Source organism: Thunnus albacares, chromosome 19 (genome assembly GCF_914725855.1).
Source record: "Thunnus albacares chromosome 19, fThuAlb1.1, whole genome shotgun sequence".
NCBI lineage: Eukaryota > Metazoa > Chordata > Actinopteri > Scombriformes > Scombridae > Thunnus > Thunnus albacares.
The window spans coordinates 719,678-733,809 of record NC_058124.1 but is presented as its reverse complement, the minus strand read 5'-3'; the positions used below and the strand labels follow the sequence as shown (position 1 = coordinate 733,809).

Sequence of the window (14,132 nt, the reverse complement as noted above, 5' to 3'; positions counted from 1 at the left end):
TACATGGTCACAATATTACAATATTACAATACAATACAACAACAACAACTTCTTAGGATAAATGAAGACATTTATTAACAGCTAAATGTCTTAAGGATACATTATAAAGCATAAGATGATAAAGCAAAAGAATAATAAGGCATTTAAATTATAATAGAAATCAAAAAAATAATTTAGAAATAGTGGCTCAAAGTGTGTGACTTGAGACTAACGTATAGCAATGGGGAATGCTAAGGGAAAGCCAACTTCCTTAAGACTTCTCTTAAGAAAAAATCCTCTTAATTTTAACGTAATTTGCAATCACAAAAGCCATTTTATGCCAACTGTGTTGAAGACTTGTCACTACAGAGATGTCGTCTTGGCAGGTCAGGTGGTCAAGCCCTGTTTCAGGCTGTGCTGTGAAAGAGTCTTCCTGTCAGCTTACCTCCCATTTCGGCTGTACTGCTAGCAGCAAGCCAGTATCTGGTTCAAGCGTTGCTGTCTTCTTCAGAGCTATGCCAGTTTGAGTTCAGGATTCAGGCTTTTGCTGGCTTCTTGTAATCTTAGTTTAATGCCAAATAAAGTTTAATCTGACTGCACTTAATGTTCGTTCAGGGTAAGCCTTCAGGTCAGTCTGTGTAACTTCAAAAGTAAAAAAGTACATGTGAAATGCGAGACTTAACGTTAAAAATAAAACAAAAACAAACTGAACTTGTTTCAATAAAAGATTAAAATACACATACTTAAAGAAACCAGATGTCTTAATAGAAGAATTGTGTCTTAACTCATGAGTCTTTTGGAGATCAGCTCAAAGGGAAATCCCTTAGGTTGTTTTTATCAGCTTTGGGTGTGTTTTAAATGTTTTCTTGCCGAAGTTCTGAAGAATATTTATTTTCTTTGTTCTCCACGGACCTTAAGGTGTGGTTGATACTTTTGACTCTAGAATGGCAAATTACTTTTCTACACTGGGAAATTAGTTTTAAATGCAAATTCAAACCTCAGAGTCACTATTTCTGAATACTTTATATCACATTGTAGATAAGAATGTGTTGTAGAACTATTCAGAAAAACAGTTCAACATTATACATTCATTTCATAAAAGCCAACCCTTCCTAGGACATTTCTGGTTAATTTGACTGTCAAGGATATAATGTTTAATACTATATTGAATGAAATAAAGCAACAATTATGTGACTAGATAATCTGTTTGAATTTCAAATATTATCTGTCTGAATTTCAAATATAAATTCAACCTAATTATTATTTCATGATAAAAGAAAACACTCAATATGACATCTTGTGTAATGTGCCAAAATATAATTGTCTATTAGGTTAGTAGCAAAAGTTAAACACTTGATTGTGATTTTAAAAATGCCATTGCATTGTGACCATACAAACATTCATTAATTCTGTCATAACATTTAAAAATTCAATATGAAGTTATATCCTTATCGATGGAGGGCAGTATTGTCACATGCTGTAAAATATAATAAAATCAAAAATTAATATCTCCTCAACAGATGATAGCACAGTTATCAAAGTTATACCCTTCTTTATGAATTTCTGTAACAAACATGATATGATTTACACAATGATTAGACATTTAATTCACATGAATTCAGATTGGCCAGAAATACAGAGAGAGACTCAATAAATGTCCTTTGGGAATGTGATTTAGAGTTAATGACAGTGGTCTGGGGAGATAAGAAGACCAAGAAAAAGTGGGTTTTCAGTCCATGTTTGTGTGGAGTTGTCTGGTCCACTCCTCCAGTTCAAATAACCCCAAAGGTCACTTATGCTTTTAGTTAAGGACATAATTAAGTTATTGGTCAGAAATGGCCTCTTAGGAGGTCTGTTCAACATCCATTTTGTCACAGTGTTTAGCTTTAGCTAGTAGGGTCCTGGGTGAGGCACTCAGCCATGTCTCTGAAATTCACTCACCCCCTAACTTTGAAATTAAAGAGGGGTTGTTTTATCCCATGGAATTAAAGAAAAGGGCATGGTGTCCTACACGGTAGTTGCTGGAACTTCAATGTTTTCCACCCGCCTAGTGGTCAGTAGTTGTTATTAAAGTCTGTGTAAAGGAAAGTGAGTGAGAAGAACACTTTGTTCTTCTCACCCTTTATTCTTATTCCGTCTTCCGTACATTTTTTGCCCCTTTTCAACTGTTGCATACTTTGTGCTATAAAAACCATTCAACTGTCAATCTGTACAGTTCATTCAGCAGATGTGTGCTTGTATTTTTCTGAAATATAATTTTTTAAAACATCAAAATTCATAATGGCAGTCTATGGGACGAACCGTCCAACTGAGTTGGAACCTTTGTCACTTTGACACTCAATGGCTCGGACGTCCCTTATCCTATAGACGCCATTCAAACTATAAAATGTTCACAAAACTTTGACTTTTCAAAGTTATCAGATTGTTTAGTGATATATTTTATAGTTTTCAACAATTTAAGCCAAAAGTCAGGGGTTTTACAGACGTTGTCAGGTCTCACCAGTGCGTCATTTGATCAGGCACAGTGGGGAGCACAGATATTTTTAGACCAGGAAAGATTTTTTTAACAGCTCTCACTCCCACAATTTTATTTCCTCAAGCACATATATTGCCTCAGTATGTTGCCACAAGCCTCCTCCTTCTCAAAATGTAAATACATTTCACATAGGACTTATAAGTTATGAGATCTAAACCTTAATTGATAGAGTCCCTGTCATGTTCTCACTGACTGCAATACAGTCTGCAGGATGTGTGTCTCCTCTCACTCCAGTATCTTAAACTTACAGATTCTCTCTTCCTTCAAATGCTTTTTACACATATCATTCATTCTCATGGTAAATTAGTCTTGTTTTCACTAATGATGTACAAATCTTTGGGCTCCAAGCTCTAGTTTGAGACAAATACATTTTCATCATCAAAATGGAGATTTTTTCCTCTCTTTTTTGGGAATCTCTGTTGGCTCAGTGGTTTAGAACACTGTTTTCATGATCAGCTTCCCCTTAGATGACAAGGTTGTGTGTTCAATACCCGTTCACTGCAATGCTCCACATAATATTGCTCTCATGTACAAAGTTGCTTTACATCTTCATAATGTACCATAATTCAATTCGACTGGAGTTCTCTTTAATATCATTACCTGAAATGTACATTGATATGCTTGTTAAACACATCTTTTCCTATTGTTTAACAAGCATATCTGTGTAGTCCAGTGGTTTATGGTCATGTCACATTAGAGTTCCTTTTAGATCTAAAGATTGTGAGTTCAAACCCTGCTTAGGGAAAAACTCAGTAGAGTTGAAGGTGAAAAAATGCAGACATCCACAGGTGCTTTCAATCTACTGATTGAGACTGCAGTACACAGTCCTTGTGATAAAACCCCTCTTTCTAGGTTTCTAGGTTCAGCTTTCATTTACAATTCAAAATGGTCTTCGTCTCAGAAACACAAAAAACAATTCATACAAAAACAACATCAGATACTGGCATGTACAGAGATATGCACATAATAGTCAAGAAAACTTTCTACCTGAAGAACTCAGTAGAGTCGAAGGTGAAAACATACTGACACCCACAGATGATGTCAATCTACTGATTGAAAGTGCCACTGATAAATCTCATGCAATTGACAGACTGAACACCAAATTCTGGCCTGGCATTGCTGTATGACATGTTAGCTTGGTGCATATCATGTCTGTCTTACACACATGAAGGTGCAGGTTCAATTCCACGCCCTGCTGATTTTAATTTTGGCAGACTTTTCAATAGTGTTCAGTGTCCAGTAATACAGTCAAAATCAGCTTTCAGCAATCATACGCAATTTCTACAGAAATGGCATTTTCTAGTTTTCTTTATTATTTTTATTACCATTTATAGGCCATATTTATTTATTTATTTTACTTCCTTTTTATTTATTATTTTCTGTATATTATCTTATGCTTTATCATGTATCCTCAAGACGTTTAGCTATTAATAATTGTCTTCATTTATCCTGAAAGTGTTTGGTTGTTTCTTTGAGCTGCAGTAAACAGAGGTCACTGTTTGGGACAAGAACTTATGATTATGAACTGATTCACTTATTAAATTGAACAAGGGTTAGTGCTCCCTCCTAGCACTAACAAATCCTAACCAAAAAGGAGGTGGTGCCCACAATAATGAGTCCCTGAGACAGGAAGAGTAGCAGATGACCCAACTGTCAATCACATCTGTTAATCAATGCCCACATGGCAGACATTAAAGCTACTATAAGTCTTCAAGTCTTATTAATGGAGCAATAATTTACAAAATGACTAGCACACTTATTAGAGGGCCTAAATTTAGAGATTGAAACCATAGTGACTCATTGAAAAAAAGACTGACTTAGTATTTTAGAGAGAAGTTGGGGCTTTCTGAATGGGAATCAGTTGGAGCATATAGTGGCAATCGGTAGCACTTTAAGGTACTTCCGTATTGGCTTCAGCCTCAAGCCATGGGAGTTTCTGCTTGTCCTGAACACCATGTTTAGATGTTACAAGAGAAAAAAACATCACATTTCTAGCATTATTATAACCAAACATTGGTTATAATAATGCTAGAAATGTGATGTTTTTGGTCACTATAATTGAGAAAATTGTATACGTCCCATCCCATCATGACATTTAGCCTGATGCCCCACCTACAGTTTTGCTTCTGATCTGGTGGCATTTTTCCTTGAAACACCACTGAAGCACATGTAGCGGGTCTGACTCTGTGTTGTGTTGTGTAGAAGACAAGGACACACTTCCTGGGACTGTCTCTGAGCAAATTTTTTTTCATAACTACAGTTGTGAAGAGACAAAACATTCACAGGGTTTCTCTCGCATAAATACTATCAGCGCCTTCCCAGGAAAAATCCAGAATATGCACAATAGCATTAAAAAAGAATAAATAAAATACACATTATATAAATAAATTAATCTAACATTGTATTTTCTATCAGAAAAATGACATAAAATAGCCATACATAAACCCATATACCTGTAGTTTGAAGAAACAAAACACTTTCTCTTGCATAAATGCATGAGTATGCATGCATCATGAGTAAAGTCACTAAATGCCCCATGCTAGCAAACACAGTTTCAACAGCACACTCTAGCGTGACAAGCTCCACGGCAACCCTGCAACACATGGGCCTCAACACCCTAATTTATGCATGAAAAGAAATAAAATTGCAGGTCTAAAAATCCATGTTAATACACTGACTTTACATGTGTTTTAAGTACCTTAACTTCACATTCACAACAAAAGCAGTGAAAATGCAGAGAGCAGAAAGAATTTGTACCTTCTTGGGAAATGTTCAGACACAAAGATGAAGTAAAGCCAATGGAAGTGCAGCAAGTGCAGTTCATAAAATAAGAAGCACAGAAAATAAACAATTTAAGCAAACAATCGATCCACTTTATTTTAGGATGCACATTTTTTCAAAAGCTCCCATTTATGTATTTTATTTTAAATGGAGCCCTTATTTTACTTGAAATGAAAAGAACATTTATTTACTATTACAATACTTATTATTAACATCTGTGTATAATATAATGTTAGTTTCTTTCATGTTGTTGGTGTATGTACTCATTCACACGTCACAGCAACTGTATACATTTTTCTATGCATTGGAGCAGTGGCTGGAGACCAAGCAATCAGCCCTTGAAGCCCCACTAGCTGCCCCTACTGGCTGTAATGTTCAGTACACCCTACACAAAACACATTGGAAAAAACTGTGACCTAACATTTTGGGAAAAGACATTCACTTTACTTCTGGAGTGAGATTAGAAGACGGATATCAATCTCATGTCTTCGTGTTAAGTACAGAGTTGGAGTCAGGATGTGATTAGCCTTGCATAGCATAAAGACTGGAAGCAGCTAGTCTGGCTCTGTTCAAATTTAAAAAATACACCTCAAAACTCCCTGATGAATACATCGTATCTCACTTATTTAGTCTGTACACGTACGGAAATGTAATAGCAATTTGTGGTTTTAGGGAGAGTTATATGCTGAAACTATTTCTTGATGTGTTGCACCATCCATTTATTTAACTTTATAAACTTCTCTTCAAAAGACAAACATATTTTAGACTGTGATGAGATTGGAGTTGATGGTACAAACATGTCTTGAATAAACTGTGTGGACTTATTGTCCTGTGAGAAAGAGCTTTTTTCCCTCTCCAGTAACTCTTTACTGAATGAAATAGGAGCATGACAAAGTGCAGAGAAAATAGAAAGAAGCTTATGACTAACTATAGTGCCAGCATGTTCCTGGCTTGCTGTTGTTTTAGTGATTAGGTCACCAGATACAGTATTTCACCTACTTGCCCTGTGAATAGTCACTACATCACCAAGCTTCTAGACAAATTTTGAGAAAATTTGCCACTGTTTAGTGAGACCAGACCTTTATTCTTTAAATCTAAAAGTTTCATCATATGAGCATCCTATGAACCTTATGTGCTCAAAACAACACCATTACTCCACCATTGTGGTTAATGAGCCAAAGTCTTTTTATCTGATGGTGGCACTGGAGAAAAGGTTAGTGAGTCAGCAAAATCATCACAAATCATCCTGACCATGAATATCCACACCAAATTGCATGTTGAAATATCCAGACATCATCATCTTATCAGGACAAAACAAACCTGCTAAACTAATCCTAATTCTAATCCTGATATGTGATTTAGCATGTATAAGAGACAACCTACTAAAGTATTCGTACACTTAACTCCAAAACATTTCTTGCAAGAAATAGACACACACACACACACACACACACACACACACACACACAGTCATTGACAGGTGACACACAGCAGAACGCAGTCTCCTCCTTTGATTGTAAAAGGAAGCTAGATGCTGGCCCATTCTGTTGCCTGGCAACCATTCACACACACTGTCCAGTGTGTGGATGCTTCCCCACATTTAACAACCGATGATGGTCTATCTCCTCTGGTTACTATCACAGCTTCGTCTCCCTGCACTTACATGCTGAAAAAACACCAGACACTACTTCCTCTCTGCTTGTTTGATAACACATGAGCTGAATATCAGAGGCCACAGTCTAACATGCATGCATGCATACACGCATACACACACACACACACAGGAGGTAGAGGGGTCGTCCACTAAACGGAAGATCGGCGGTTTGATTCCCGGCTCCTCCAGTTTGCATGTCGATGTGTCCTTGAGCAAGATACTTAACCCCTAATTGCTGAATGTTTGTGAATGATTAGATTTCCTCTGATGGGCAAGTTAGGACCTTGCATGGTAGCCCCTGTACCCATTCAGTGTATGAATGTGTGTGAATGGGTGAAAGTGATTTGAGTGTAAAAGCGCTTTGAGTGGTCGGAAGACTAGAAAGGCGCTCTACAAGTACAGTCCATTTACCATTTACACACACACACACACACCACCACCATCTCTTCACTCCCCAACTTTGAACTTGAACTTGACTTCAGCTTATGATCTTTATGATATTACAGCTAACACATTATTAAAAGACTAAAGAATATGTAGAATTTAAAAAGAAACGTCTGCTCTTTAAATATTGCTGAAGAAGTGTCTCCATCTGTCATTGTGCTGATTGAAGTCCCTGGCAATCCCCAAAGCATCCACTGTTGCCAAAAATCCCTGTGTGTGTGTGGGCACACATCAAACTATTTAGTCTTTTCTGGGTCATTGTTGATCTCAGATATGTCAGCACTAGCAGTTGACATAGGAATGGTGAAGAATAACTTCAACAGCTTGTGCACCTCTGGCAATAGAGTTTTTGCCACAGGAGATGCATTCGTTGCTGATGCTATTGATGATACTGTTTGGCCTGCTTCCATCCCAGAAGTCTGACTTGCCTCTGGCAACATATCAAGCTGTGTGCGTAGACTGTCAAAGTCAAAATCCCTCCCACAGAGCTCCACTATGGAAGATGGGAAACCAACTGTCTCCTTTTCAGCTGCAGATACAATCAGGCGCTCCAGGGCAGCTGCCACATGCAAGTCTCTCTGCTCAAAACGCTGTTCCAATTTACCATCAAGTTGATCCAGAACTTCAAAGTACAGTCTCCTGTAATGATCTGCTGGATTCATATGTGTGTGCAGGCTCTCCTCCAGCATCCAGTTTTGCATAGCGTTTCTGTTGCCTTGGCAACACAGGAGCATCTGTGAGGTCTTCTACCACTTTCTTGTAGAACTCATCAAAAGCATGATGTGACCCCTTTCCTTGAATGAAGCTTCAAGTAAAAGCCATGGCTTTCTGCGCATCCTGTAATGATATGTTTACAGTCTGTAAGGTCCTAGTCAGCTGTTCAGTGGGAGAAAGACACATCAACACGAGGTACAAGCCAAAGAATGTGCTGAATTTCTCAAGGACTGCCAAAATCCCCCTAGCTTTCCCACCAACAGCATTCTATGATTCCTCATTTATTTCAGTCATCAAAGAGGAAAGTACAGCGTAGTTTTCAATGACAGATTTCACCTGTCCATCTCATTGGACAGAGTACATTATTATTATTATTAGTTATTATTGCCAGGGGCCACTTCATTTTTGAATACTTGGAATTTGTAGTTTTTGTTTGGGGGACTGTTTCACAATATGTACCACCTCTTGCATGAAGTCCAGTGCATCTCTGATGACTCTACATACTTTCCCATTGTCTTGCAGACATAAATTAAGACAATGCGGAAAGTAATGAACATAAATGGCTTTAGGATTGTCCCATTTAAAGCTTCCTGCAAGTCCATTCAAATGACCAGACATGCAGCCCCATCGTATTCCTGTACATGGCATATACTGGGAAAAATGTTCCATGAGAATGTCTTTTAAGTGCAGTGAGAATGGTCGAAGTGTCAGCCTGAGGTAAGTCAAATAAACCAATGAAATCCATGTGAGAGACATAGCTGTCATCAACCCAGTGGAATAGAACCACTAGCTGTGCTTTATTTGAAATACCTCTGGTCTCGTCTACCATTATTGCATAGAACTCCCCACGAATAGGTGAAATAACCTGGGATAGTACTGAATGGGAAATTGAATTAATCAGTTCATTGATTATGTAATGGCTCACTGGAAGTCTTTAAACCACTTTGGTTGAACGGACTGTCTGTTCTGTGTTCCACCTTGTACACGTTTTGTACCTGAGAGAATAGCTGGGTCGTCTGGTTGGTGGGACTTAGTCAGATCCCAACAACATTCACTGGAGCAGTGGACATCTGCCAGGCTTTTAGAAGGAGCAGAGTTGGAAGCTGGAGGCTCTGGAGTGATGGAGGAATGTATGGCTGGAGAGGAGTCCGGAGCACAGGGTGATTGGTTAGCTGGAGCAGTGACAGAACAGGCAGAGTGGCCAATGTTGGCTGGAGCTAAAGCAGAGGAGGTAATGTTAGCTAGAGCACCAACTGGAGGGTGAATATCATTGGCTGGATCAGATGCACCAGACACAGTGTGGCTCATTGAGGCAGTAGAGGCAGTAACATTACATGCAGGGCTATCATTCTCCTTATCATTCTCCTTCTCGACAGACTGGCTACGTAGAGCAGCAGTAGATATGGTGCTTTTTTTCTGAAGATTGGTTGGCTGGAGTGACAGCAGTCCCCCTTCCAACTTTTATTGGCATTGCCCTGAAAATAATTGTTATTTTTTGGTGTTTCATTTTCAGTAAAACTTTACAGTTAATGAAGCTAATGAAGCAGCGAGGGGCGTTAACATTAACTGTAGGAAGGGCAGCACTAGCGTTTGTATGTGAAATTTTGATTTACGTCCCATGACACAATTAGTCAATACATTTCAGATAACAGAATTTATTGCTTTCTAATAGGCTGGATGCACACAGCCGATCACGAGTATAATACATACAGTACTGTGCAAAAGTTTTAGGCACTTTAGATGTTTAAATTCTTATCCATGTATATGAAATACCATCAGAGAGGCGTCTGATCACTTCCGAATTTATTCTGCAGCATGACATCGACCCCAAACATACAGCCAGAGTCATAAAGAACTATTTGCAGTGACAAGAAAAGCAAGGGGTCCTGCAACAGATGGTATGCCTTTTTGTTCAAAGTTTATTAATATTGAATGTGTTGTGTGTCCAATTCCACCAAATTCAACACTATAAATAAACCTGACAAGTAAGAAGTTGATCAGATGAACGGTTCTCAAGATATGCAAGGGACATACATTCAGTACATACATATATACATGCATACATATATACATACATACATACTGGGGATGTGCAGAGAGCCCGGTATTTGTATTTGTATTTGTTGAGGCAGCAAATTGTATTCGAATAAAAGTGGAAATAGGCGTAACAATCCTGTTTTTGCTTTTATTACACTTCTCATTTAAGGATATTAAAGTGTTAAAAGGAGTGTTCATCAATAAACTATTTTGCAAAGGAGGTCCCCACACCAGGTCAGACAGCAATGTAACCGACCTGTGCACTGTTATTTGACATGTTTTTTTTTTCTTTCCGAAATAAACATTTGTAAAAACTTACCATTTGTGCTTTTCCAAATGCTGTATTTGGATTTGGCTCCACCCCTAATACATACATACATACATACAGACAAACAGGTGACAAATGAAAAGAAAAACCAAAATAAAGTGTCTTTAGATGTAAGTAAGATGTTGGGCCACCATGTGCCACCAGAACACCTTCAATGCACCTTTGCATTTGGTGTTTTGGTGATGGTGGTAGAGAGCACTGTCTAAAACATCGGTCCAAAATCTCCCATAGGTGTTCTACTGGATTGAGATCTGGTGACTGTGAAGGCCATAGCATATGATTCACATCATTTTCATACTCATCAAACCATTCAGTGACCCCTCGTGCCCTATGGTTTGGGGCATTGTCATGCTGGAAGAGACCACTCCCATTAGGATAGAGATGTCATCATAGGATAAAGGTGATCACTCAGAACAACTTTGTATTGATTTGCAGTGACCCTTTGCTCTAAGGCAACAAGTGGACTGAAACCACACCAGCAAAATGCCCCCCACAGCATAACAGAGCCACTGGATCCTCTCACTCTAGGGGTCAAGCCTTCACACCTGTACTGGTTTTTCCTTTAATTTGACACCTGTCTATACATACATACATACATACATGCATACAGACAGACATACCTTGAGTCCTTGCTTTATAGTTGGATGATTCAGTGTGATTAAAAAATTTCTGTTTTCGGACAGATGCCAAATACCTTTCAGAGGTCTTCAGTAGCTTTTCAATGAACTGATCTGTTAAGCTTAATGAGGTTTTTCACATAATATTTTTCAATTTTTTTTTCTACCATATGGAGAGAAAAGGAAAGGAAATGCTTCAGCACTCTCTTTTATTCCCCTTCCTGCCTTGCTCTTTATCAAGTCACCACAGTTGGGTCTAAATAAATGATCAGTCCCTACAATTGTGCTGCAATTATGCCTCCTCAAATGCCCAGGATGTAGTGGAACCTATACATCCCTTTGTGTGCGCGAGCTGGCTAATGCAACCCTTTCTAGGTCGATGGATTCACAATATACTGACATATTGATTCATTAGGAAGCCCGTATAAAGCCTCATGTCAATATGGGCTGTCATTAGTCTGAAATATACCCCTGGGCTCTCAGTGTCAAATATCATGTGTGTTTTATTCTTCATTTTACTATTTCCCCCTTCCTTTTGTCTACCTCAAAGAAAAGAATTACCCTCAGCTGCTCTTTAGACGCTGATATACTGAATATCATCAGTAATATTAAATACATACTAGGAGTAGTTAACTAATTAAGGGCACCAAGTGGGGTTTTTCACCACTGGTGCTAGAAGGCAATGTTTTTATGTAGACAGGTCCCAGGGATGTATTATAAGAACTGGATCCCAGACTCCAAGATGATGAAAAAAAGTAATAGCTCAATCGACTCCGCCCATCCACTTTTCATGGAGATAATGTCACATGTAACAGCTTTTCTAGGCTCTGGGAAAGCTTTACAAATATGAAACCTTCATTTAAAAATTTGTAATAGCAAGAGTGGTAATTGACTTTGTATCTTGTGCTTGAGGTTGGCATGATTCGCATTTCTGATGTTGACAGTTTCCCTGTTATTCACTACTCCAAAGCTGGTGTCGGTAATGTGCCAAGGAACATGGCAATGTGCCAGTAAAGGCAAGAAAGAAGAACACTGCTAACTGGCAAACATAAATGTCAACAATATTATTTTTTAAAAGAGTTTTTAAAATGTTGACTTTACAAATGCTTTTTTCAGGAAGAAAATGCCTTAACATGGCTGTAAAAAAATATGGCAAGCCAACCAGTAGTTGACTAAGTGGTGGATTGACTGATCATCTGTAGCCACTATGCTAGTATGACTGAGTGCATGCTCCTCACAGAGAACTGTATTAATTACAGTGTGTTTTATAAGGCATCTTGTTTCCCAGCATGCTTTTACAGAAAGTGATTTTAGAGAATGGACCACTTATCTTGTCTTATTAACTTAATGATATCATTATCTAAAACACGTCTTCTGTTTTATCGATGGGGTGATTGGCATCTCTGCCTGTATGACTGCTGAGTAAAATAGCAGGGAAGAAACTCTCTTCTCTTTGAATCAATGGAACAAATGTCCAACACATTGCTTTATTAGTGCCTGTCAGATTTGTTACCAAACATCACACTGGTTCCAAGAGTCCTCACTCACCGAAGAACACCAGTAACTGCAGCTCATTTATTTTGGCACAAATAAATGTTAAACCACAGGCATTGTTCAACTAGTCCTCCAAAATCAATGACATAATAAATTTGTTCTTGTCTACCAAAATGACCCATATGAGTATTTTCTGAACTGGTGTCTCTATTGTCAGGACATTGATCCTTGGTCGTTGATAAAAGTTCTGCCAACTCTGTGGTTAAGGTTTGGTTTAGTTAGTTGAGTAAAACTATTTGGTTTAGGTTAGAGAAAGAGGGTGATCTTGTTTAATAGAAAGCCACAATCATCTGACTGTTGGTGTCAAACTCAGACCCTCTGTATGCCCAACCATTCAGCCCCACCTCCTCCCCAAGAGGTTTTGTGGCACTATAACAAGGCCATGCTGCCTTGCTCCTGACAGAAGAGATAATTTTTTTCTACAAGAGGTGGCTTGTCGGGAAAAGGTACATAGGTTGTGTTAATCACCCTTTCAGTAGACTGGTCAACTGCAGGATCTTAACGAAATGTAACCTGACATGTACATATCTGCTGTTACAGGTTCTGTTTTTGTTTCTACTGTTCTCCAATTGCTTTGGGGGATACGTTCCTGGAACTAAACTTGGGCTTTGTTCAGGAGGTGATACTAAATGCAAGTTCCAGGTACTGCTGGCATGATTGGCAATCATGACTGGTTAAGCAGATCTGAAATTATGACAAGGGTAACTTCTGCAAACACAAACACAACAACAGTAACCTTTTTATTACTGCACCTATATGGGGCAACCATATAGGTGGAGTAACAATGGAGAACACTTGTTGGACAAACCAACATGTCCAGGCCCTCATTAATATTCAGTGAGAGCAGGCTATTCAGAGGGAGCCGGAGTCAGTGGTTAGAAACCAAAATGTGGATAAGAAGACCTCTGAGCATCTGAAAAAATTCAGGCACAACACAGCCAAACACGCAAAGGGAAAAAGATTACAGAAAAATGAAAGGTCACAACGTGCACAGTGGAGCAAAATGAAAAACTACAAAGTAGATTGACGCGCTGGATAAAGTTTTGGAGCAGTCTTCCAAAACTTTGGAGCTGTTTGTCCCAGCAGGTTACTTCACTCACCCACTAAACAGCACATATAATGACTTCCACCTGCCCTTTTAAATGCCATATATATATATGATTCAAAGTTAAAAAAAACTCCTTATTTATCTTATACTGGCCCTTTATGCAGCCCCTCAATATACACCGTTTCTCTTTCACTCCCTCCCGATGAGCCCACTCTGCTCTGATTGGCCAGCTTTACGTATCAGAGTTGTGTAACTTTACCGTCAATGCAAACCAAAGATTTCCTGCTTTACTGCTTCAAATTAAAAGCTTTTAAATGAATAATTAACGGGAGACTTTTATTGTGAAGACTTTACAGGAAGTAAAAGCATGTTCCTCACTGAATTAGCAAAACTCTGGTTAAAACAACAACATATTGAGCTATTTAGAGCTATTTGTTCAG

At 38.4% G+C, this 14,132-nt stretch overlaps 1 protein-coding gene across 1 annotated transcript in view; it reads left to right on the top strand.

The window, feature by feature from the left end:
- Positions 1–14,132, top strand: part of LOC122970466 (gamma-aminobutyric acid type B receptor subunit 1-like) — a 106,405-nt gene that overhangs the window by 11,879 nt on the left and 80,394 nt on the right. The window lies entirely within an intron of this gene.